Source organism: Ornithorhynchus anatinus, chromosome X1, assembly GCF_004115215.2.
Source record: "Ornithorhynchus anatinus isolate Pmale09 chromosome X1, mOrnAna1.pri.v4, whole genome shotgun sequence".
Classification (NCBI taxonomy): Eukaryota; Metazoa; Chordata; class Mammalia; order Monotremata; family Ornithorhynchidae; genus Ornithorhynchus; species Ornithorhynchus anatinus.
In genome coordinates this window covers 65,154,887-65,178,461 of record NC_041749.1, presented here as the reverse complement: position 1 = coordinate 65,178,461, position 23,575 = coordinate 65,154,887, and the positions used below count along the sequence as shown (strand labels likewise).

Sequence of the window (23,575 nt, the reverse complement as noted above, 5' to 3'; positions counted from 1 at the left end):
CAGAAGAGTCATTTTCCCAATGCTGTCTTTTGGCAAGTACAAATACTTTTGATATGTTTACCTGATAAAAATTTTTTTCTCATTTTGTAGAAAAAACGTTAGGTAATGGAATTTTCTAATTTTTTTGGCATCAACCAAACTATCAAGGAGGCTAATATCAAGTCCTGAAGAACTAAGCAACCTGCAAGGTGCTCTATGTCAGCATCACAGTAACCCTATTGATACAAGGAACCTCAGTTTCAAATAACATTGTGAACTAAAGTTGCTCCAAAACACTGATCAAGTTAGCATTAGTTTTTGAATATGGAAAGGAGACACTATCCAAACTGGCTTGATGAAAATAGCTCAGATTTATCAACTACTTGGACTATGCAAGAAATGGAAACAGCATGGCGTAGTGGATAGAACACAGGCCTGGGACTCAGAAGGACCTGGGTTCTAATCCTGGCTCTGCCACTTCATTCATTCATTCATTCATTCAATAGTATTTATTGAGTGCTTACTATGTGCAGAGCACTGTACTAAGCACTTGGAATGTACAAATCGGCAACAGATACAGTCCCTGCCCATTGATGGGCTTACAGTCTAATCTGGGGAGACAGACAAAAACAATAGCAATAAATAGAATCAAGGGGATGTACATCTCATTAAAACAATAGCAATAAATAGAATCAAGGTGATGTACATCTCATTAACAAAATAAATAGGGTAATAAAAAATATATACAATTGAGCGGACGAGCACAGTGCTGAGGGGAGGGGAAGGGAGAGGGGGAGGAGCAGAGGGAAAGGGGGTGAAAAGGGGGCTTTGCTGAGGGGAGGTGAAGGGCGTAGAGGGGCAGCAGAGGGAGCAGGGAGCAGAGGGAAAATGGGAAGCTCAGTCTGGGAAGGCCTCTTGGAGGAAGTGAGCTCTAAGTAGGGCTTTGAAGAGGGAAGAGAATTAGTTTGGCAGAGGTGAGGAGGGAGGGCATTCCAGAACAGTGGGAGGACGTGGCCCAGGGGTCAACGGCGGGATAGGCAAGAACAGGGGACGGTGAGGAGGTGGGCGGCAGAGGAGTGGAGTCTATGGGGTGGGCAGTAGAAAGAGAGAAGGGAGGAGAAGTAGGAGGGGGCAAGGTGATGGAGAGCCTTGAAGCCTAGAGTGAGGAGTTTTTGTTTGGAGAGGAGGTTGATAGGCAACCACTGGAGGTTTTTAAGAAGGGGAGTGACATGCCCAGAGTGTTTCTGCAGGAAGATGAGCCGGGCAGTGGAATGAAGAATAGACTGGAGTGGGCAGAGACAGGAGGAAGGGAGATCAGAGAGAAGGCTGACAATAATCCAGCCGGGATATTATGAGAGCCTGTACCAGTAAAATAGCCGTTTGGGTGGAAAGGAAAGCGCGGAACTTGGTGATATTATAAAGGTGAGACTGGCAGGTCTTGGTGATGGATTGGATGTGTGGGGTGAATGAAAGAGCTGAGTCAAAGATGACACCGAGGTTGTGGGCTTGAGAGACTGGAAGGGTGGTCGTACCATCCACAGTGATAGGGAAGTCAGGAAGAGGACAGGGCTTGGGAGGGAAGATAAGGAGCTCAGTTTTGGACATGTCTGCAGTTTGGACACTTGTCTGCTGTCTGACCTTGGGTAAGTCATTTCACTTTTCTGTTCCTCAGGTACCTTATCTGTAAATCGGGGATTGAAACTGTGTGCCCCACGTAGGACAGGGACTATGCCCAATCTGATTTGCTTGTGTCCATCCCAGTGCCTGGCAGGTAGTAAGCACTTAACAAATACCATAATTATCATTATTATTATTCTTATTAAATACATCAGCAAGACCTTGACATTCCTTCTGAAGCTAAAAAAAAAAGGAAATATAAGTCTGCAATAGGACATTAAGGTCAAGTTAAGAAGCATATGAGACAGTGGTGCGATACCAAAGCTGAAGACATACTGAGATAAAAAGGATTTTTATTCATTCCCAAAAGTCTCTAGGGCCCCAAACACACTGTTGAGGCAACACTGAAGAGTCCAAATATCTGTCTTTCTTTTATTACTATTTTAAACACCCAGCCTCCATCAGCCTTGGGTGTTGCTGTTGAATCCCACAGTATGGAGACAGGACATGGAAGGGGAATATAATGGCACCAGAGAGAGGGAAGGCTTAAGAGCTCCCCCCCACCCAGAAACGAGCTCCACAAACTGTGTATTTCCCCCAAAAGGGTTCTATATGACATTACGTTGCATTGCCTAAGCTGTGTAATGCACATAATGCAAAATGGCATTTACCTCCAGTTCAGCAGAACATCCGCTATCCCCAGGTGCTGTCAGAGATCACCGTATTTACCGAGTCTCCACTGGGTTTAGTGCACCATACAAAGAATTACAAAGAAAGAATAAAACATGGTCTCTAAATCAGAAGAGCAATTGAAATAGTGCTCACTGATAGAAAGAAATGAAAACAGAAAAGCATACCCAAATTGGACAAAGTCCCTCCTTCCTTCTATCCTCCTTGGATCCTCTAACAGCACATTTTATTTAGGGGCCACTGTAGAAAGCTCCTAATTTGTATATATACTACATTCTTCACACTTCTTCTACTTAGGTCTTTATGCTTATTTATTTACCTATACTCTCATTTTCTTTTAGAAGTAAGTTCTTGAAGGGCAGGGACTATGTCTAAATTAAATGCCATGTATAGTGCTGATCTGGGGTATTTTCTCCTCATCTGTGCTACTTGATTCATTTGTTAAAATTTGGACACACACACAAACACACCGCTGCCCCCCACCCACTCAGAACGAGTATGTCTGCTCATTGAGTTCTTAATTTCTACAAGTTTGCTCAGCCTTCAGCTCCACCTGCTCCTTTTCTTTCCCCCCACCTTCTCTTCTACCCCCAGGGAGGGATGGGAGTAGGAAGTTGAAGAGGGATGGATGCAATAGTGCTACAAAATTCAGACTCTCCTATTTGGGAGAGTCAGCTACAAACAGGTCCTCCCATATCACTCTGCTATCCCTACCAGCATCTCCTCCATTGCCCTCATCTTAAACAGGTGGCATTTATGCCCCCTCTCCCCCCACCTCCTTTTGCACGAATTTATAGAGTTAGGGAATTGTTAAAACAAAAGAAGAAAAACTTCTTTTTATGAAAACCCTTAAAGTTTAAAACTGTTATTTAACAGATAACAAAATAGACAAACTGAACACATCCCTCGAAACTGGTGGGCAGATTGTTGTTGTATTTTAGCACACTCAAATGATGATAGTTGGAAGGAATCTTTTTTAAAAGTTTTGAGTGAAGAGATGAGACCTACAATTTGGGTGCTGCTTCCTGAGCTAGATTTTTCCAAAATTTGAATACTCTGGGAATTTAGGTATCTTACAGAAAATATGTCTTGCATCGTTTACCAGGAAACATGAAGAAAGCATCCCAAATGATGGAGCCCCTTGAGAAATTGACCTTTTTGCATGCCAGATTGAGTTCTTTTGTCTTTTCATTCAAAAGATTACTCTGTGAGGTTAGGAGGCTTTCAGGCTTTAATCCTAAATCAATACTAAATTCCAAGATTCAAAAACAACACAAATGAGAAGTGTGAATGACTCATATAAGACACTCTAAATACTGTTTTGGGGGGGGGGCGTACAATTACAACAAATTTTTAGGGTTTTTTTAAGCTGTGTGTGTGTGTGTGCCTGCTTCTCTGAAAGAAAAAAAAAATCATGTAAGAAAATCTATTAATGGATACACTACATAAACCTCACATTAAAGATACAAATGAAACTTCCAAATCTAGAAAAGCCAGAATACAGGAGGTAAAAGTTATTCCAGATCCTTTTGAAAATGAACCATCTTTATAAATTATATTGTAGGGTAAAATTGATGCAAAATGTTCAGGAATTATTAGACAGATCTATATTCTCAGGATTAGTTAGGTGTTAATAAATTTTTACAACCCAACTGAATGTCTTGTTTTGATCAGACATTGAAACAATGGGAACGACTCTGGAAAAAAACATGGATGCCTTAGGTGGCCTTTCCAGTACTTTAACAATTCTCATTTCTAACCTCATTACGCATATGACCCAGGAATCCTACATCTGGAAAAGATCCAGGGTATGTGATGCCACCAGTGATTGGGATATTAGGACTTTTTCCAGTGGACCTGTGATTATTTTCACACTGCCCCACATAGGTCTGTTGTGATTTTTCTTAAGTGCTTACTAAGTGCCAAAGACTATACTAAACTTGAAGTAGATACAAGTTAATCAGGATTGGCAGCTTGGGCTCTCTGTTGGTGGTGTTGGATGTTTTTGGTGGCTCAGTTTCAGTTATGTGCACTATCTGCTTAATCTTAATATTTTAGAAGCAACAAGGAACATTGAAGATCTGGTTTCTTCAAGCATCAGGGCATTTTCCCAGCAGTGACCTAACTCCCCCTGTAAAAATGAGCCAGATGACAAAATCACCTGTTTTAAACCATACTATCTATAGTAGCTGTACATGCCCTGAAATGGCTGAAATGAAAGGAATTGTATAGAACATTTCATTCATTAAAGAATTAGTGTCCTCTGAGTTTATTTTCTAGCTTGAGAAGTATGGTATGAAGAAATATTTTTGTGTGTTTTTGTGAAGTGTCTTGACATGTCTCAAATAGTTGGCAGTATCTTTGAAATTGAGCTACATCAACACACCTTGAGTCACTTACCTCACTTTTTGTTTCCATTGAAATGTTCAGAGCTTTAGTATTTAGTTATGCTATTTATTAAGCACTTAACTGTATATCAAACCCTGAGGTAGCTACCAGATTATTGGATCAGACAGTCCTTGGCCCACATGGGGTTCACATAGTCATCATCATCAATGGTATATATTGAGCACTTATTGTGTGCCTGAGCACTGTTCTAAGTGCTTGGAGAGTACAATACACAGAGTTGGTATACACATTCCCTGTGAACTAAAGTCTAAAGAAATCTAAGAGGTAGGGAGAGTAAGTTGATGAACAACATTTGATGTGGCACAGCATCTTCTCATGAGCTAATCAAAGCTAATTGCTTTCTCTCTCTTTTTTTTTTAATTGTACTTGTTAAGTACTTACTATATGCCAAGCACATAGTACATATAAGATAATCAGGTTCACTGTCCCACATGGGGCTCACAGTCTAGGTAGGAGGGAGTAGGATTTAATCCCTATTTTATAGTTGAGGTAACTGAGGCACAAAAATGTTGTGACTTCTCCAAGGTCACACAGCAGACACGTGGCAGAGCTGAGATTAGAACCCAGGTCCACTGACTCCCAGATCTGTGGTCTTTCCACTGGGCCATGCTGCTGTCTCTTGAATTGATAAATAGACTAACATGGATTTGTGCCATTTCCTTTTACTGCCTGAATATCGGGCATAGCACGATATATAAAATAATATGAAATTAATTTCCAAATATTCCATTGATGTTTGCTGAAGAGGTTCATCATATTTGTAAAGGACTGAAATGGAGTGACATCAATAGGCTTAATTATTTCATCCAAGTGCAGATAAATTAGTCAAAGAACTCATTTCTCTGGGAAGGATTAATCTTTCCTTGCTCCATTTCAAGAGGCTTGTAGACAAACAAAACCTCATCACCTAGGTAACATGGATTTAATCACAAATTTGACATCATCCTGGATTTACTTGAAGTTGACTTTATTCAGTTGACCTTGAGTAACTGAAAATGACAAAGTTTTCCAGTTCTTATTAACTATTTTGTGGAAATTTGAGAAATGAAACTAACCATGTGAGTTCAGAGAATTGTATCAGGGTTTCATCTTGGGGTTCTAATGGAAAAGAAAAGCAAAGGTGTGTGATACAGGTATGCAAGTCATGAAGTGCATGACCAACCAGAAACCTAAAATTGTGGCCACTACATGATAATGATACAATAAAATGTCTATTCATTGTGTTGTAATGTACATTCCTTTGGCTTCCTTTCTGTGATCACAAGTCTTACAAACACGTTGTTTAATCTCAGATCATTCTAAGCAAGTTCAGAATGACTTTCTGAAACTTCCAACATTATGTTGGCTTCTTGGAGAGTGGCACAGCCACATTTTAAAAATTCAAGTCAGAGATGGTGTAATAAAACATGTGCATAAATTGTGGGCTGGACCACACGATATGGAGCAGTGTTGCTGTTTGGAGCAGAAAACAGTCTGCAACCCTGCCTCTTTGTGGCTTCTGCAGAGCTACTGCTGAAGGGGAAGATGGGGAGAGTAAACAGGAGAAACCAGGGAAGATTATTAGGGAACAAAAATAGGTCACATGCAGCCACATCCATGATCCTTAGATTCAATCATTCAATAGTATTTATTAAGTGCTTACTATGTGCAGAGCACTGTACTAAGTGCTTGGAATATACAATTTGGCAACAGATAGAGACAATCCCTGCCCAATGACAGGCTTACAGTTTAATAGGGGAATCTTAGACAAGCCACAAAGATGATGGCTGTTGCTGCTGGAGCCCTTTCTTCATTTTCTACTTATGGGTGCCAGAGGAAATCTGGGAAAACCCACAAGCAAGGCTATATTTAGTTTTTTGAGGCATATGATGTAAGATGTGACAATATGCTGGTTTTACTGCATGACTTACTTTAAAACCTACTGCAAACCACTGAAGTTTAGTTCTGTGAAAACAGCAAGCTAGAGGAGTTATTGGTTCAAATTCCATTCTTGGGAGATAAGAAGGGAGTAGAAGAAAGCCCTAGCTCTGATTTGGATTCATAAAATGTGCTTTTCTTCCAAACAGAAACTTTAAAGGAAAAGGTACACATTTGGTATATTGCTCAGGTACAGGAAGCTCTTGTATTTCAAATCTTACGAAGCTAGAAATTCTGACATAATGAGACCTTGTGGAAAAGCTTTATCTCACAAGATTATTAAAAACCAAAAAACACCTTTCAGTCTGTGACCTAATTGTAGTCAGTACTGGGATTTTCAATCATAAGATCCTAGAGGCCTGCAATCATAACTATTCATTTGCTTGGTGTCATACCATGTTCATAGGGATACTTTAGTAAATGCTAGTAGTGATTGAAAACAAAAAGCAAGATTTCTCCAAATTTTAAGCAGACTTGGGATCATGCTAAACATGTAAATTCCCATCCTGAATGATTTAGTTTGGCTATAGGGCAGAAGGGAATTTTGATTACACAATGAATTGCTGATTATCTACATGTCACTTTAGGTTAAAGGCTGCTGCATTTTTTCTACATTACTATTGCTTTCTTAACTGTGTTTGCTTCATACAGCACCCTGTCATTATCATTCAGTTTCAAAAATAGAGGGGGCTGCGGTCTTTATTCAAATGACAGAACTGCTTTTCCCATTGAGTTGGCAAGTAATGATGTTCAAATGCATGATTGTGTCTTGTGCTCTTTTCCTCACCCAGGTTTGAAGTTCCATGTTATAAAAGAATGAAAGAGCTCAAGCCTATTTTCTTGATTTTTCTTCTGTCTTATATAGCATTTGCATGACAGTAGACTGTGATTCTACATTCTTTTCTATTGCAAACACTGTGCAGCTGTTGTAAATATTAGGTCTATTCTATTGCACAAACATGTTCTTAAGTAGGCACCATCAAGTTCCAGCTGGTACCATTGACTTTAAAGCACTCAATCACTTTACCCCCTCCTACCTCACCTCACTACTCTCCTATTGCAACCCAGTCTGCACACTTCACTCCTCTAATGCCAACCTACTCAATGTACCTCCATCTCATCTATCTCGCCGCCAACCTCTTACCTGTGTCCTGCCTCTGGCCTGGAATGCCCTCCCTTTTCATATCTGACAGACAACTGCTCTCCCCAACTATAAAGCCTTATTGAAGACACACCTGTTCCAAGAGGCCTTCCCTCACTAAACCCTCATGTCCTCTTTTCCTACTCCCTTCTACGTTGCCCTGACTTGCTCCCTTTAGTCACTGCCACTCACCCCTAAGCCCCACAGAACTTATGTACATATCCATTATTTATTTATATTAATGTCTGTCTCCTCATCTAGACCATAAGCTTGTTGTGGGCTGGGAATGTGTTTGTTATATTGTTGTGTTGTACTCTCCCAAGCGCTTATTATAGTACCCTGCACACACTAAGTGCTCAATAAATCTGATTGGTGGTCATGTGACCAACTCTTTCATTAAATAACCACCAATTTATTCATTTGACCAATCCAAAGCTGGCCCTAGAAGCAATTTTTGCTCATTATCATTGGTCATGGTTCTTTTTCTTCAGGAGGGAAAAATGCAGCCTGTGGCAAATGTGATGAATTGAGATTAAGGTTATGGGATAGTGATCCAATCAATCACTGGTATTTATTGCATGCCTTTTAGGTGCAGAGCACTGTAATAAGCATTTGGAAGAACAAAATAGAGTTACAAGGCATGACATTACCCTCATGCAGTTTATAGTCAAACAGGGAGACAGACACTAAAATGAATTAAAGGTAAGAAGAAGCAATAGAGTGCATGTAATTAAGTTCTTTGTGGGATGTAAGTACCAAGTGCTTAAATGATGCCAATCTGAAGTGATAGTTGAGGATAGTTGGTGGTCGGGGGGAGGTGAGATGACCTGTAAAGTCCTCCTGGAGAAGATGTGATTTCAGAAATGTCTGTGCAACAACCTCATCTGTCTTGCACCCAGTGAATGCTAAAAAATTGTTATTACTACTATTAGCCTTAATATAAGGTGATCAGATTTGTGGGAACTGCAGTTAGAATGCAGAGTCAAACTTGGAAGTAGAACTAATGCCCTATTCTAGGGGATGTTTATGAATGAGAATTCTATGATATAATAATAGAATATTGAAATAAAATACAAATAATGAAATGTGCTTGACAGTGTAAAGACAAAACCCCAAATTTCAAGTAGGATAAAGTTAATGCTCATGTCCCTGAACTCCCTGCCCTCTTTCCTTCTCTTCTTCCCACCCCTTTTGAAACTCTCAAATCATCACCTGATTAGATTTAAATTAAATGGTCAAAAATGTTTAAAATAACATCTTTCTCAAGCATAATATATACTCATTCCCTTCATATTGTAACCTCCTTTATGCAAGAGAATAGTGCCTTCTTATTTTATTGAAAACTCCTAAGTGCCTAGTACAGTGCTCTACACACAGTAGGCACTGAATAAATGATGATGATGAGGAAGAATCAACAGTCCACTATGGACATCCACAGAAATGTATAATAAATTAAAATAAATGCCAAGAACAAAGAAATTTAATAGGCATAGCTACAACAATATTCAAAGAACACAAAAAACAAACCTACTGTGGGCAAATCTCAAATAAAAGGAAATAATCTCATTTTAACTCACATTTTTTTTTTGTAATTCCTTGGAACTAGACCAAGTAAGATTCAGGGGATGGTATAAACTGATATAAAGTAAATCAGACTGATCTTTTCAACAGGAAGCACATGTTGTGCCACCCTAGGTAGCATGTTTTTCCTCTAGCAGTTATTTTATTCATCACACCAGGAGTGGGTTTTAGGACATTGCAAAATTTGAGACCAAGGTACTTGAAATGTATTATTGTTGCTAAGATTGCTTTAAGGGTGGATGTCTAGAGCTGGGATTTTTTTCTGTTCATATTCTATTCATTGCAGAAAGGGTTTGTTCAGCTGAACAGCTGGTCGTAGGGAGACAAAGTGAATTGAACTATTTTGGACTTTTGCACATGGCTGATGTTATGTATTTGAAATGATTAAGGGCTCGATGCCTGTCTGGCAGATTTTGCTCTACAAAATGTTAATTAGACAAAATCCTTCAAGATAATCCGGCGCAGTGGAAAGAGCACGGGCTTTGGAGTCAGGGCTCATGAGTTCGAATCCCAGCTCTGCCACTTGTCAGCTGTGTGACTGTGGGCAAGTCACTTCACTTCTCTGTGCCTCAGTTCCCTCATCTGTAAAATGGGGATTAAGACTGTGAGCCCCACGTGGGACAACCTGATGCCCCTGTATCTCCCCCAGCGCTTAGAACAGTGCTCTGCACATAGTAAGCGCTTAACAAATACCAACATTATTATTATTATTAGTGGAAAGTGTATGGGCCCAGGAGTCAGAGGACTCGGGCTATAATCCTGGCTCTGCCAATTGGTTGTTTTCTGAACTTGGGCCAGTTATTTAATTTACCTGGGCCTCAGTTTCCTCACCTGTAAAATGGGGATTCAATGTGGGTTCTCCCTCCTACTTTGACTGTGAGCCCCATGTGGGTCAGGGACTCTGTCCAACCTTATTAACTTGTATCTACCCCAGATCTTAGAATGGTGCTTGACACACAGTAAGCGCTTAACAAATAATAATAGTAACCTCCTGGCAGGTTCTTTGCAAAGTTTGAAATACTAGCTTGTCCAATCTGGTGAGCAGGGGGTGGTGCCAGGGAAGGGGGAAGCGGGACTTTCCGTGAAGCTCGGGAGGAAGGAACCCAGGCTGACTGTTGGCGTGTATGCATTTCTCTCCGTGGTGCTAGTTCATTTTCCTGGCCTGATCCCTGCAGTGAGGGATGCGGGGGGAGGAGAGAGCTGCTGCTGCTGCCTCCCTGCTACACTCGGGCAGAGGAGTTGAAACAAGAAGACTTGTGTTTGTTTTCCTTTAATATATATTTGAAAAAAGACCAAAAAAATAAAATCCCCCAGGCCAGCAGCTGCCCAAGGCAGGGATGACCACCCCAAACCAGGAAGTGCTGTGGCCACTGCCTGGCCCAGCAAGGCTGTGCCTGATAGGCGGGTATCAGGCCATGTCAGACTGCATTATATGACTGGTTGGAGGTGGTACTATGTTGGACCATAGACATAAGACAGCACCATAAGTTAACTAAATGCCTCTTATGCAAATTGCACCCTTGTCACAGACTCCACCACATAAAGCAGGATCCAAGTTTGGTTTGAAAAACTGCACCAGCCACAAAATCGATCACTTTTCCATCATCTGACCACCCTGGAATCTTTCTTAGTGAAGCCAACTCTAACACTTCTTTTCTTTGGAATGTCCAAGCCACTAATAAAAATACCCTACTCTTTGTCACAAAACATTTTTAACACTTTGCATTGCTGCAGCTTCTTCAGTTAGTGTTTTTAATGCTACTGGACTAATTGTGTGCAAGTAAAAAGGTCATTTTATTTTAGGAAAGAATCTATTTTGAACTGCTCACATTATTATGGCCATCAAATTTTACTATACAGTATCCCAGAGATTTCTTGAACTTGACAACAACCAATGCCCCTAAGTCTCTTAGTTCTTCTCCTTCTCATTTTTTTTTTCCATGGCATTTGTTAAGTGCTTACTATGTCCAGGCAGTGCTTAGAACTGTTCTTGGCACATAGTAAGCGCTTAACAAATACCATTATTAAAAAAAGCATGGGCTTGTGAGTCAGAGGTCATGGGTTCTAATCCTGGCTCCGCCACTTGTCAGCTGTGTAACTTTGGGCAAGTCACTCTGTGCCTCAGTTACCTCAGTTGTAAAATGGGAACTACGACTGTGAGCCCCATGTGGGATAACCTGATTATCTTGTATCTACCCTAGTGCTTAGACCAGTGCTTGCCACATAGTAAGCATTTAACAAATACCCATTATTATTATTATTATTACTAAGTGCTGAGATAGGTACAAGCTAATCAGGTTGCCCCCTCCTACCACTCCCTCCCTCTTTGGACCTCGATTCAACTCTTAACTACCACCCCAGCTCCTTGCTACCATTCCTGTACAAATTGCTTGAATGGGTGCTCTACTTTCTTCATCATCTACCTCTTCTGTTTCAGTTCCCTGATTAGCCCTCTCCAAAGTAGTTTTCACCTTATTCACTCCATTGAGAATTACCAATGACCTCCTACTCACCAAACCTTCATCGCACTTCTTACCTGCTTTCAACACTGTGGACCCCTCCCTTCTTCTGGAAATGCTATCTTACCTTTTTTTTTCCCCTCACAATTATCATCTGCTTCTCCTTTCACCTCTGGATGATCCTTCTCTGTGTCCTTTACCAGCTCTTCCTCCACCTTCTAACTGTTGTAATCCTTTAAGGTCCTCTTCTGGGTCCCCCTCTCTTCTTAATTTATACTCACTCCCTTAATGAGCTCACCCATGTCCATGGCATCAACTAGTCCCTCTGTGTGGATGACGTCCAGATTTACCTCTCGTATTTGTGAGGAGGGAGGGCATTCCAGGACAGCAGTAGGACGTGGGCCAGGGTCGGCGGCAGAACATGTCTAAAACTGAGTTCCTTATCTTCCCTCCCAAGCCCTGTCCTCTTCCTGACTTCCCTGTCATTGTGGATGGTACGACCATCCTTCCCGTCTCACAGGCCTGCAATCTTGGTGTCATCCTTGACTCAGCTCTCTCATTCACCCCACACATCCAATCCGTTACCAACACCTGCCGGTCTCACCTTCACAATATTGCCAAGATCTGCCCTTTCCTCTCCATCCAAACTGCTACTGCGCTGGTACAAGCTCTCATAATATCCCTACCGGATGATTGTGTCAGCCTTCTCTCTGACCTCCCTTCCTCCTGTCTCTCCCCACTCCAGTCTATTCTTCATTCCGTTGCCTGGATTATCTTCCTACAGAAATGCTCTCGGCATGTCACTCCCCTCCTCAAAAGCCTCCAGTGGTTGTCTATCAAGCCCCGCATGAAAAGAAAACTCCTCACTCTTGGCTTCAAAGCTCTCCATCACCTTAATAATGTTGGTATTTGTTAAGCGCTTACTATGTGCCGAGCACTGTTCTAAGCGCTGGGGTAGACATAGGGGAATCAGGTTGTCCCACGTGGGGCTCACAGTCTTAATCCCCGTTTTACAGATGAGGGAACTGAGGCACGGAGAAGTTAAGTGACTTGCCCACAGTCACACAGCCGACAAGTGGCAGAGCTGGGATTCGAACTCATGAGCCCTGACTCCAAAGCCCGTGCTCTTTCCACTGAGCCACGCTGCTTCTCCCAAGCAGCTCTTCACCTTGGCTCTTCACCTTGCCCCCTCCTACCTCACCTCCCTTCTCTCTTTCTACTGCCCACCCTATACATTCCGCTCTTTCATTCATTCATTCAATCAATAATATTTATTGAGCACTTACTATGTGCAGAGCACTGTACTAAGCGCTTGGAATGTACAATTCGGTAACAGATAGAGACAATCCCTGCCCATTGATGGGCTTACAGTCGAATCGGGGGAGACAGACAAAAACAACAGCAATAAATAAAATCAAGGGCATGTACATCTCATTAATAAAATAAGGTAATAAAAATATATACAAATGAACAAACGAGCACAGTGTTGAGGGGAGGGGAAGGGAGGGGGAGGAGCAGAGGGAAGCAGGGGAAAGAGGGCTTAGCTGAGGGGAGGTGAAGGGGGGGCAGAGAGGCAGCAGAGGGAGCAGAAGGAAAAGGGGAAGCTCACTCTGGGAAGGCCTCTTGGAGGAAGTGAGCTCTCAGTAGGGCGTTGAAGAGGGGAAGAGAGTTAGATTGGCAGAGGTGAGGAGGGAGGGCGTTCCAGAACAGCAGGAAGAGGTGGGCCCGTGGTCGACGGCGTGATAAGCGAGAACAGGGGACGGTGAGGAGGTGGGCGGCAGAGGAGTGGAGTCTATGGGGTGGGCAGTAGAAAGAGAGAAGGGAGGAGAGGTAGGAGGGGGCAAGGTGATGGAGAGCCTTGAAGACTAGAGTGAGAAGTTTTTGTTCCGTGCGGAGGTTGATAGGCAACCACTGGAGGTTTTTAAGAAGGGGAGTGACATGCCCAGAGTGTTTCTGCAGGAAGATGAGTCGGGCAGCAGAATGAAGAATAGACTGGAGAGGGCAGAGACAGGAGGAAAGGACATCAGAGAGAAGGCTGACACAATAATCCAGCCGGGATATTATGAGAGCCTGTACCAGTAAAATAGCCGTTTGGGTGGAGAGGAAAGGGCGGATCTTGGCAATATTATAAAGGTGAGACCGACAGGTCTTGGTGACGGATTGGATGTGTGGGGTGAATGAGAGCGCTGAGTCAAGGATGACACCAAGGTTGCGGGCTTGAGAGAAGGGAAGGATGGTCATACCATCTACAGTGATAGGGAAGTCAGGAAGAGGACAGGGCTTGGGAGGGAAGATAAGGAGCTCAGTCTTGGACACGTTGAGTTTTATGTGGCGGGCAGACATCCAGGTAAAGACGGCCTGCAGGAGGAGATACGAGCCTGAAGGGAGGGGGAGAGGATGGGGCAGAGATGTAGATTTGTGTGTCATCTGCATAGAGATGGTAGTTGAAGCCATGGGAGCGAATGAGTTCAGCAAAGGAGTGAGTGTAGATGGAGAACAGAAGAGGGCCAAGAACTGACCCTTGAGGAACTCCTACAGTTAGAGGATGGAAGGGGGAGGGAGCCTGTGAAGGAGACCAAGATTGACCAGCCAGAGAGAGAAGAGGAGAACCAGGAGAGGACGGAGTCTGTGAAGCCAAGGTGAGATAAGGTGTGGAGGAGAAGGGGATGGTCTACAGTGTCAAAGGCAGCTGAGAGGTCAAGGAGGAATAGGATAGAGGAGGAGCCATTGGATTTGTCAAGAAGGAGGTCATGGGTGACCTTAGAGAGAGCAGTCTCGGTAGAGTGGAGGGGACGGAAGCCAGATTGGAGGGGTTCCAGGACAGAATTGGAGTTAATGAATTCTAGGCAGCGGGTGTAGACAACTCGTTCTAGGAGCTTGGAAAGGAAGGGTAGTAGGGAGATAGGGCGATAACTGGAAGGGGAAGTGGGGTCGAGAGAGTGATTTTTTAGGATGGGGGAGAGATGGGCATGTTTGAAGGCAGAAGAGAAGAAGCCATTGGAGAGTGAGCGGTTAAAGATAGAAGTTAAGGAGGGAAGGAGGGAAGGGGTGATGGTTTTTATAAGGTGAGCGGGAATGGGGTCCAAAGCACAGGTGGAGGGGTTGGCACTTGCGAGGAGGGAGGAGATCTCCTCTGAAGATACTGCAGGGAAAGATGGGAAAGTAGGGGAGAGGGTTGTGAGGGGGGAGCAGGCAGAGGTGGGAGGGGTGACTTTGGGGAGCTCAGACCTGATTGTGTTAATTTTCATGATGAAGTAGGTGGCCAGATCGTTGGGGGTGAGGGATAGGGGAGGGGGAGGAACAGGGGACCTGAGGAGAAAATTAAAGGTCCAGAACAATTGGCGGGGGTGACGGGCAAGGGTGTCAATGAGGGAAGAAAAGTAGTTTTGCCTGGTGGAGGAGAGGGCAGAGTTAAGGCAGGAAGGGATACATTTGAAATGGATAAGGTTGGCTTTGTACTTGGACCTTCGCCAGCAGCGCTCAGCAGCTCGAGCATAAGAGCGTAGGAGGCAGACAGAGGCAGTGACCCGGGGCTGTGGGTTAGTGGAGCGAGAGTGGCGGAAGGAAAGGGAGGCGAGTGAGTTGAGATGAGTAGAGAGGGTGGAGTTGAGAGCGGTAACCTGATCATCGAGAGTGGGAAGAGAGGATAGGGAGGCAAGATGGGGAGAGATGCTTTTGGAGAGATGGATGGGATCAAGAGAGCAGAGGTCTCTGTGGGGGGAAATACAGATTTGCAGGGGGAGAGAGTGTGAGAGAGGAGGCAGGTGAGAAGGTTATGGTCTGAGAGAGGGATTTCAGAGTTAGTGAGGGAGGAGATAGTGCAGCGGTAGGAGATGACAAGATCGAGGGTGTGACTAAGTTGGTGAGTGGGCGAGGTGTGGTGGAGCAGGAGGTTGGCAGAGTCAAGGAGCGATAGCAGGCGGGCAGCAGAGGAGTCACTGGGTACATCCATGTGGATGTTGAAGTCTTCGAGGCCGCTCACCTCTTCACTGTCCCCCGTTCACGCCTATCCTGCCGTCAACCCCTGGCCATGTCCTACTGCTGTCCTGGAATGCCCTCCCTCCTCACCTCCGCCAAACTAACTCTCTTCCCCTCTTCAAAGCCCTACTGAGAGCTCACCTCCTCCAAGAGGCCTTCCCAGACTGAGGCCCCCTTTCCCTCTTCTCCCCCTCCACCCTCTGCTCTTCCCCCTTCCCCCTTCCCCCAGCTGAGCCCCCTTTCCCTCTGCTCCCCATCCCCTCACCCCCACCCTCTGCTCCTCCCCCTTCCCCCTTCCCCTCCCCTCAGCACTGTGCTCATTTGTAGATATTATTACACTATTTATTTGGTTAATGAGGTGTACATCCCCTTGATTCTGTGTATCTTGATTATTTTGTCTTGTTTTTGTTTTGTTCTGTTTTGCTCCGCTGTCTCCCTCGATTTGACTGTGAACCCGTCAGTGAGCAGGGATTTTCTCTATCTGTGTCCATATTGTACAATCCAAGCGCTTAGTACAGTGCTCTGCACATAGTAAGCGCTCAATAAATACTATTGAATGAATGACAGGCACGAACGAGGGCCGTGAGGGGGTGAGCGGCAGAGGAGTGGAGTGTATGGGGTGGGCAGTAGAAGGAGAGAAGGGAGGTGAAGTAGGAAGGGGCAAGGTGATGGAGAGCTTTGAAGCCAAGATTGAGAAGTTTTTGTTTCATGCGAAGGTTGATAGGCAACCACTGGAGGTTTTTGAGGAGGGGAGTGACATGCCCAGAGCGTTTCTGTAGGAAGATAATCCAGGCAGCGGAATGAAGAATAGACTGGAGTGGGGAGAGACAGGAGGAAAGAACATCAGAGAGGAGGCTGACACAATCATCCAGTCGGGATATTATGAGAGCTTGTACCAGCAAGGTAGCAGTTTGGATGGAGAGGAAGAGGCAGATCTTGGCGATAATGTGAAAGTGAGATCGACAGGTGTTGGTGACAGATTGGATGTGTGGGGTGAATGAGAGAGCTGAGTCAAGGCTCAGTCCACTCTTTCAACATCCACAATATTTCCAGCATTGGCCTCTTCCTCTCCATCAAAACTATCACCAAGTTGCTATAGGCAAATTTCATATCAATCAATGATATTTATTGGGTGCTTGCTGTGTGAAGAGCACTGTGCTGGAAGCTTGGTAGAGAATGTAGTAGATTTGGAGGATGCCCTGCTTACAAGGAGCTTAGAGTCTAAAAGACTGTACGCTGACTTAACTACTATGTCAGCCTCCTCACTGATCTCCCTCCATCCAGTGTCTCTATTCATATTTCACTCTGTTTCCCAGATTATTTTTCTAAAATTTCATTCTGCATACTTCTCCAAGTAATGTTGGTATTTGTTAAGCGCTTACTATGTGCCGAGCACTGTTCTAAGCGCTGGGGTAGACATAGGGGAATCAGGTCGTCCCACGTGGGGCTCACAGTCTTAATCCCCATTTTACAGATGAGGGAACTGAGGCACAGAGAAGTTAAGTGACTCGCCCTCGGTCACACAGCCGACAAGTGGCAGAGCTGGGATTCGAACTCATGAGCCCTGACTCCAAAGCCCGTGCTCTTTCCACTGAGCCACGCTGCTCCTCATAAGTACAAGTACAACCCAACACACACACACAGCTCCTCTACTGCCAACCTGTACACTGTTACTCAATCTTTTCTGACTCACTGCTGCCCCCTCTCCCATCCTGCAACTTCCTCCTTTTTCATATATGACAGACCACCACTCTCCCCACCCTCAGAACCATATTAAAATCACATCTCCCCCAAAAGGCATTCCCTAAGTCCTCATTTCCCCTACTCCCTCTCTCTTCAGCATCACCTATACACTTGGATTTCTACTCCACTTAATATTCACCTCACCCCTCTCCCCTATGCCTCCTTCCAGCACTGATGTACATATTCATAATTTATTTTGTCCATCTCTAGACTGCAAAGCTTCTTGTGGGTAGATAAAATGTCTACCAGCTCTGTGCTGTTGTTTTCTCCCAAGCACTTGGTGCAATGCTTTGCACACAGTAAGTGCTCAATAAATACCATTGATAGATTGATTCTCTCCACTAAGAAGCCTCCAGTGGTTGCCCATGCACATCAAGCAGAAGCTTCTGACAGTTGGCTTTAAGGAACTTAATCAGCTTCTCCTTCCTAATTATCCACTCCCTTCACCCATCACACCCCAGCTGCACTCTTGGTTCCTCAGGCTAAGCTACTCACTGTGTAGCTCACTGCTCTCCTGTCTTCCACAACCAACCACTTGTTTGTGCCCTCTTCCTGTCTGAAACCCCCTCTCTCTTCATATCCAACAGACTACAGTTTTCCCCCATTTTCATTGCCTTTATAAAATCATATCTTCTCCAAGAAGTCATCCTGATTAATTTCTAATCTCCCCACTTTATATGCCCCACTTTATTTATTTGTTATTTTGATGCTATTGATTGATGCCTATTTACTTGTTTTGTTGTCTGTCTCCCCCTTGTAGACTGTGAGGCTGTTGTTGGGAAAGGATTGTCTCTGTTGCCAAATTGTACTTTCCAAGTGTTTAGTACAGTACAGTACATAGCGCTCAATAAATGCGATTGAATGGATGAATGAATGAATTTGCCAAGTTAGCACTCACTGCCTAAGCACTCAAGTACTCACAAACTCCCTTAGCACTTTTGAACATATTTCATATATTACTTTCTCCTACCTATAATTCACTTCAGTGTCAGTCTCCTCATGCTAGATTGTAAGCCCCTTGAGGACAATAATCTTGTCTATTAATTCTACTCTGCAAAATATTTTTTTGCACCCAGGCCCTAATAAATGCAATTGATTTCTTTAACAGTGAAGACAGAGCCATGGGAGTTCTGCTACTTTATTTACAGTCCACATCAAATAGCAAAGAATTCAGGGCCTCATGTCTAATATGGGCAGCCCATCTAACACTAATCAAATCTACCCAAGAGCAATGTTTATATCTAGAAAATTTATTGAAGTCCACTTGTGGCACCACTGAAATCACTTTTCATGTTATCACCACACAACAAAAGTACTTGGACCGTGATCATTTTTTGCCAGAATATCAGTCAAATGCTTTACAGTTATGCCTGAAGTGCTGCCTGGCAGTGACTGAAAGTTGAACATTTTTACCTGAACACCACGGGTTTATTTTTTTCTTTTACTGCCTTTGATCTGATGAATTGTTAAACAGTGTCATGCTTGAGATTCCTGCAGTTGCTTCAGTTTAGTCTCTATTGCACCAATACTTTGCTGGAAAGAAAATGCTTGTAGTAATTTGGACTCCAAGTAATGCAAGGGAAAGCTGTAACTGTTCATAGGGGTCATGGTAGGCCAACAATACTTCAATTAGAGCAATATCCAAGTCTCTTGACCCACACTCAGATGTGGAAAGAGCACGGGCTTGGGAATCAGAGGTCATGGGTTCTAATCCCAGCTCCCCACTTGTCAGCCGTGTGACTTTGGGCAAGTCACTTAACTTCTCTATGCCTCAGTTGTCTCATCTGTAAAATGGAGATTAAAACTGTGAGCACCACGTGGGACAACCTGATTACCTTATATCTACCCCAGCACTTAGAACAGTTCTTGGCACATAGTAAGTGCTTAACAAGATACTAAGCACTTAGTACAGTGCTCTGCACACAGTAGGCACTCAGTAAACACGATTGAATGAATGAATGAAAATAACATGTGACAGTGATGCTGAAATAAACTCTATACTTAGCATATTCATGTTTGCTTGAACTCAAGGGTTTTATAATTAATAATAGTGGTACTTGTTAAGTGCTTATTATGAGCCAGGCACTGTTCTAAGTGCTGAAGTAGAGTCAAGTTAGTCAAGTTGGACATGGTCCCTGTCCCACATAGGGCTCACACTCTTAATCCCCATTTTACAGATGAGGTAACTGAGGCCCAGACAAGTGAAGTGACTTGCCTAAGATCACACAGCAGACAAGTGGCGGAGCTGGGATTAGAACCCATGACCTTCTGACTCCCAGGCCCATGCTGTATCTACTATGGTATGCTGCTTCTCACTGATGTCATTTGCCCTAAAGTGTGCAGCAAAATAGGTTTTTTTATTTTGGGGACTGGCCCTTTGAAATCCAAAATTTTCCTCACCAAACCTTAAGTATCAAAGCCTCCAAGCTGTATGTGGAAGCCAAGCCAATCCTAGAAAACTGCCACAAAATGGCTTGCTATGTGAGCCAAATCTTTGAAATGAAGGCATTTTGCTTCTCTCTGGCCTGTTTTCCCCATTTCACTCTTTCTACCAATGAATTGCAAGCAACAAATATTTGAGAAGAAATTGAGAAATTAGAGAAGCAGTGTGGCTTAGTGGATAGAGCATGGGCCTGGGAGTCAGAAGGACCTGGGTTCTAATCCCAGCTCTGCCACTTGTCTGCTGTGTGACCTTGGGCAAGTCACTTCACTTCTCTGGGCCTCAGTTACCTCATTTGTAAAATGGGGATTAAGATTGTGAACCCCATGTGGGACTGGCACTGTGTCCATCCTGATTATCTTGTGTCTACTCCAGTGTTTAGAACAGTGCCTGGCATATAGTAAGCGCTTAAATACTGTTAAAAAAATTTTTTTTCAAAGGTTGGGTTTTGGTTGTGTTCTCTCCTGGTTAAATCTTCTGCAAAACTTGGTTGTATCAAGTGTTAAGAGCTACCATCAGATGCAATTTATCAGACATTAAAGAGTATCTTGTCTTATTATGGCAAGTCATCTCTAACCCAAAACGAAGCCAAGGACACATCTCTCCCAGAACACCGCCCCCCCTTCTGCAATCGTTCTGGTAGTGTATCCATAGAGTTTCCTTGGTAAAAATACGGATGTGCTTTACCATCGCCTCCTTCCGTGCAGTAAACTTGAGTCCCCACCCTCAACTCTGTCTCATGCTGCTGCTGCCCAGCACAGGTGAGTTTTGACTTGTAGCAGATTGCTTTCCACTGGCTAGCTACTGCCTGAGCTAGGAATGGAATGGGTATGCCTCTGCTTGACTCTCCTTCCCATAGTCGAGACTGGTAGAGTCCTGGAAACTCTCCAAGTGTGACCCTGAGAGGGGATTAAAGAGTATAGAAGACTCAAGTAGTGATTGAATTCTATTTCAAGTACTTCTAATACCACAAATAAAAGAATGGTAACTTTCCTCAGGTCTTAGATTGCTACAAGTATTCCATTAGTATTTATTGAGCATCTACTTGGTGCAAAGCTTATGGAATATGGAAAGTACAGAATAATCAAAGGTTTCCTGATTATGAAGAGCTTACACTTCAGTGGGAAAGAACAACATGAAAATATTTACAGGCATAGTAAGAAAAATAATTGAATATGTAACAGAACTAACATTTATAAACAATGAACAATCATATAAAAGTGTGTTTTTTCTGCTTTAATACTAAATCTGTGGTTGCATGCTATATTTCCATAATGAAAATGAATGAAGCATTTAAGCCTCTTGAAGCAAAAATGTGCTTTGTTGCAAAAACAAATGATTAGGCTAGTAACCTAATAATGTATTTTCTGAAGTGAGCCTACAGTTTAAGCACTGCTTGAACCTGAGTGCGGCACATAATATTGATGGTAAAAAGTGGACAGAAACCCAGCAGTGTCTGTTGCTGCAAGGGGCCCATGGATTCACACACCCCAAACCCCAAAAGGCTGTTCTGTGACATCTTCTGCTGCTAACAGGGGCACCAGGAAAGTGAGTTTTGATGACTCAAGGTCAGCCATCACCAGTAATGGAAAACCAACTCAAGCACTTGGAGTGGGTGAGGGGATGCTACCTTCCCTGCCCTAAACAAATGTCTTGAAACCTCAAAATGCCACTTGATACTTGTCTCCAAAAAAGCCTCCTGGAGGAGGTGAGTCTTCAAAAAGGGTTGAAGATGAGGTTTATTGTAGTCTAGCTGATTTGAAAGGAGGAAGGAGCTTGAGGAAGGACGTGGGAGAGGCATTATGAGAAGGTGATCTTGGGAGAAAAGAGTACAAACTTGTGTAGTAGGATACGAGAGGGTGTAGATAAGAGGAAGAAAGTTGACTGAATGCCTTAAAGTCAGTGGTTAGGGGTTTCTGATTGGAGATTTTAGGAGTGGTGAGATATTTGCAAAATTAAGTTTTAGAAAGATGCTCTGAGCAACAGAATGAGTTATGCACTTGAAAAGGGAGAGGCTGGCACCAGGGAGGCCAGTGAGGAGGCTGACATAGTAGTTAAGATGGCCATTTGGATGGACAGGAAGGGGCTGATCTACTAAATGTTGAAGAGGAAAAACTGACAGTTTTTGACAACAGACTGGATATGGAGAATAAATGAAAGGTAGTAATTAAGGATAATGTCAAGATCATGGGCTTCAAAAACAGGGAGGATGAGATGGGATTGTCAACTGGGTTTGGAAAGCTAAGTGGAGGAGTGGATTTGGAGGGAAGATCAGGAGTTTAATTTTGGACATATTGAGCTTGAAGTGCCAGTGGAACATCCTGTAAGCAAGATAAAATGAGAGATTGCAGAGAATGAAAGAGGTCAGGGTTAGCGAGGTAGATTTGAGAGTCCCTTGAGGTTGTGCTCCTCAAGGGAGGGATTGTGAAGTGAGAAGAGAGGGGGACCCAGAACAGAATCTTGAGTTCAGTTGGCTTTGGGCTGTATTTTGGGGGAGGGAGCACCTGGTGCCTGATTCTATGTTCCAAATTCCCAGTCTTCTCCAGTGTGCAGAGGGGAGCTGTGCCAGGGAGCACATCTCAGTGTCCAAACGTCTAAACCACCTTGATTTCTCCTCCCCCTAACCTAAAGAGAGCAATGGTAATTGTGCCAGAAGTCCAGTTTGGGCAAAAATTCTTACTCGATCATGTGACCAGCCATGTCCCCATCCAGCTCACTGGGTGGGTCACCAGTCACCACCTTGACTACCTGCTGGACCAGGTCTACCACCTCGGCCACAGGCACACAGCAACATAGGGAAGAGGCCTCAGAAAGTCACAACCCACCTGCCCCCCAGAAAGCCCAATTCATTTAACCCTAATTCATCCCCTTCAGCCCTCCATCCTCCTAGGGTTTGAAATCCCCCCTGCTCCCAAGGTTGACTTGAAGAAAAGAAATGTGGAGGGCAGAGGCATGAAACCAGCCTTAGAGGGAAAGTCCCAAGGAACCATAGTTTCCATTAAAAGGATTGCAAGACACCTCCATGTTGTTGATCCTGATTTACTGTCACCAAGATTTAGGGTCTGGGGCTGGGGAGAGGGGCAGGGTCTAATAACTTCCCCCTATTGGTAATCTGTTTGTGTCTCTCTTTCCACCTAGACTGTAAGCTTCTTGAGGTCAGGGATCAGGTCTCTTAACTCTACTGAACTCTCCCAAATGCTTAGGACAGTGTTCTACAGATGGTAAGTGCTCAATATATGCAATTGATTGATTGATGGGGGTAAGACCAAGAAGAGGAGACAGGAAAATCCTTTTTTGAGAGAGTGCTTCAAGAAAGAGGAAAATCAGGAAAGAACATGTTGGTAAAACCCACATTTCCAGGATGACAGAGTACAAGAAGCAATTCTAAGATCTCTAAACTGTTCCAGTAGACCAACAAAAGACTGTACTGTGAAGTTCGAGATCCAAGGGGTTTTATTATAGTAAGCTGCCCATGGTGGCCACTCAGTAAATATGATCGAATGATATGAATCTCCTCTACCCCATCACTGAGTGGAGATTTCACAAAGATCAAGGTACCAAGAGCTCATTTCAAAACAGAGATCAACCTTGTATGTGACAAATGCATTAGCTCATCAAGGA

General features: G+C 43.6%; 1 protein-coding gene and 1 non-coding gene across 2 annotated transcripts in view; one reads left to right on the top strand and one right to left on the bottom strand.

Moving 5' to 3' along the window:
* Positions 1–23,575, top strand: part of SYNPR (synaptoporin) — a 313,578-nt gene that overhangs the window by 25,378 nt on the left and 264,625 nt on the right. The gene's annotated exons all lie outside the window — the stretch shown is intronic.
* On the bottom strand, positions 20,726–20,863 carry LOC114807208. The gene has a single exon (XR_003755261.1). It is a non-coding gene; the product is annotated as a small nucleolar RNA SNORA7 (small nucleolar RNA).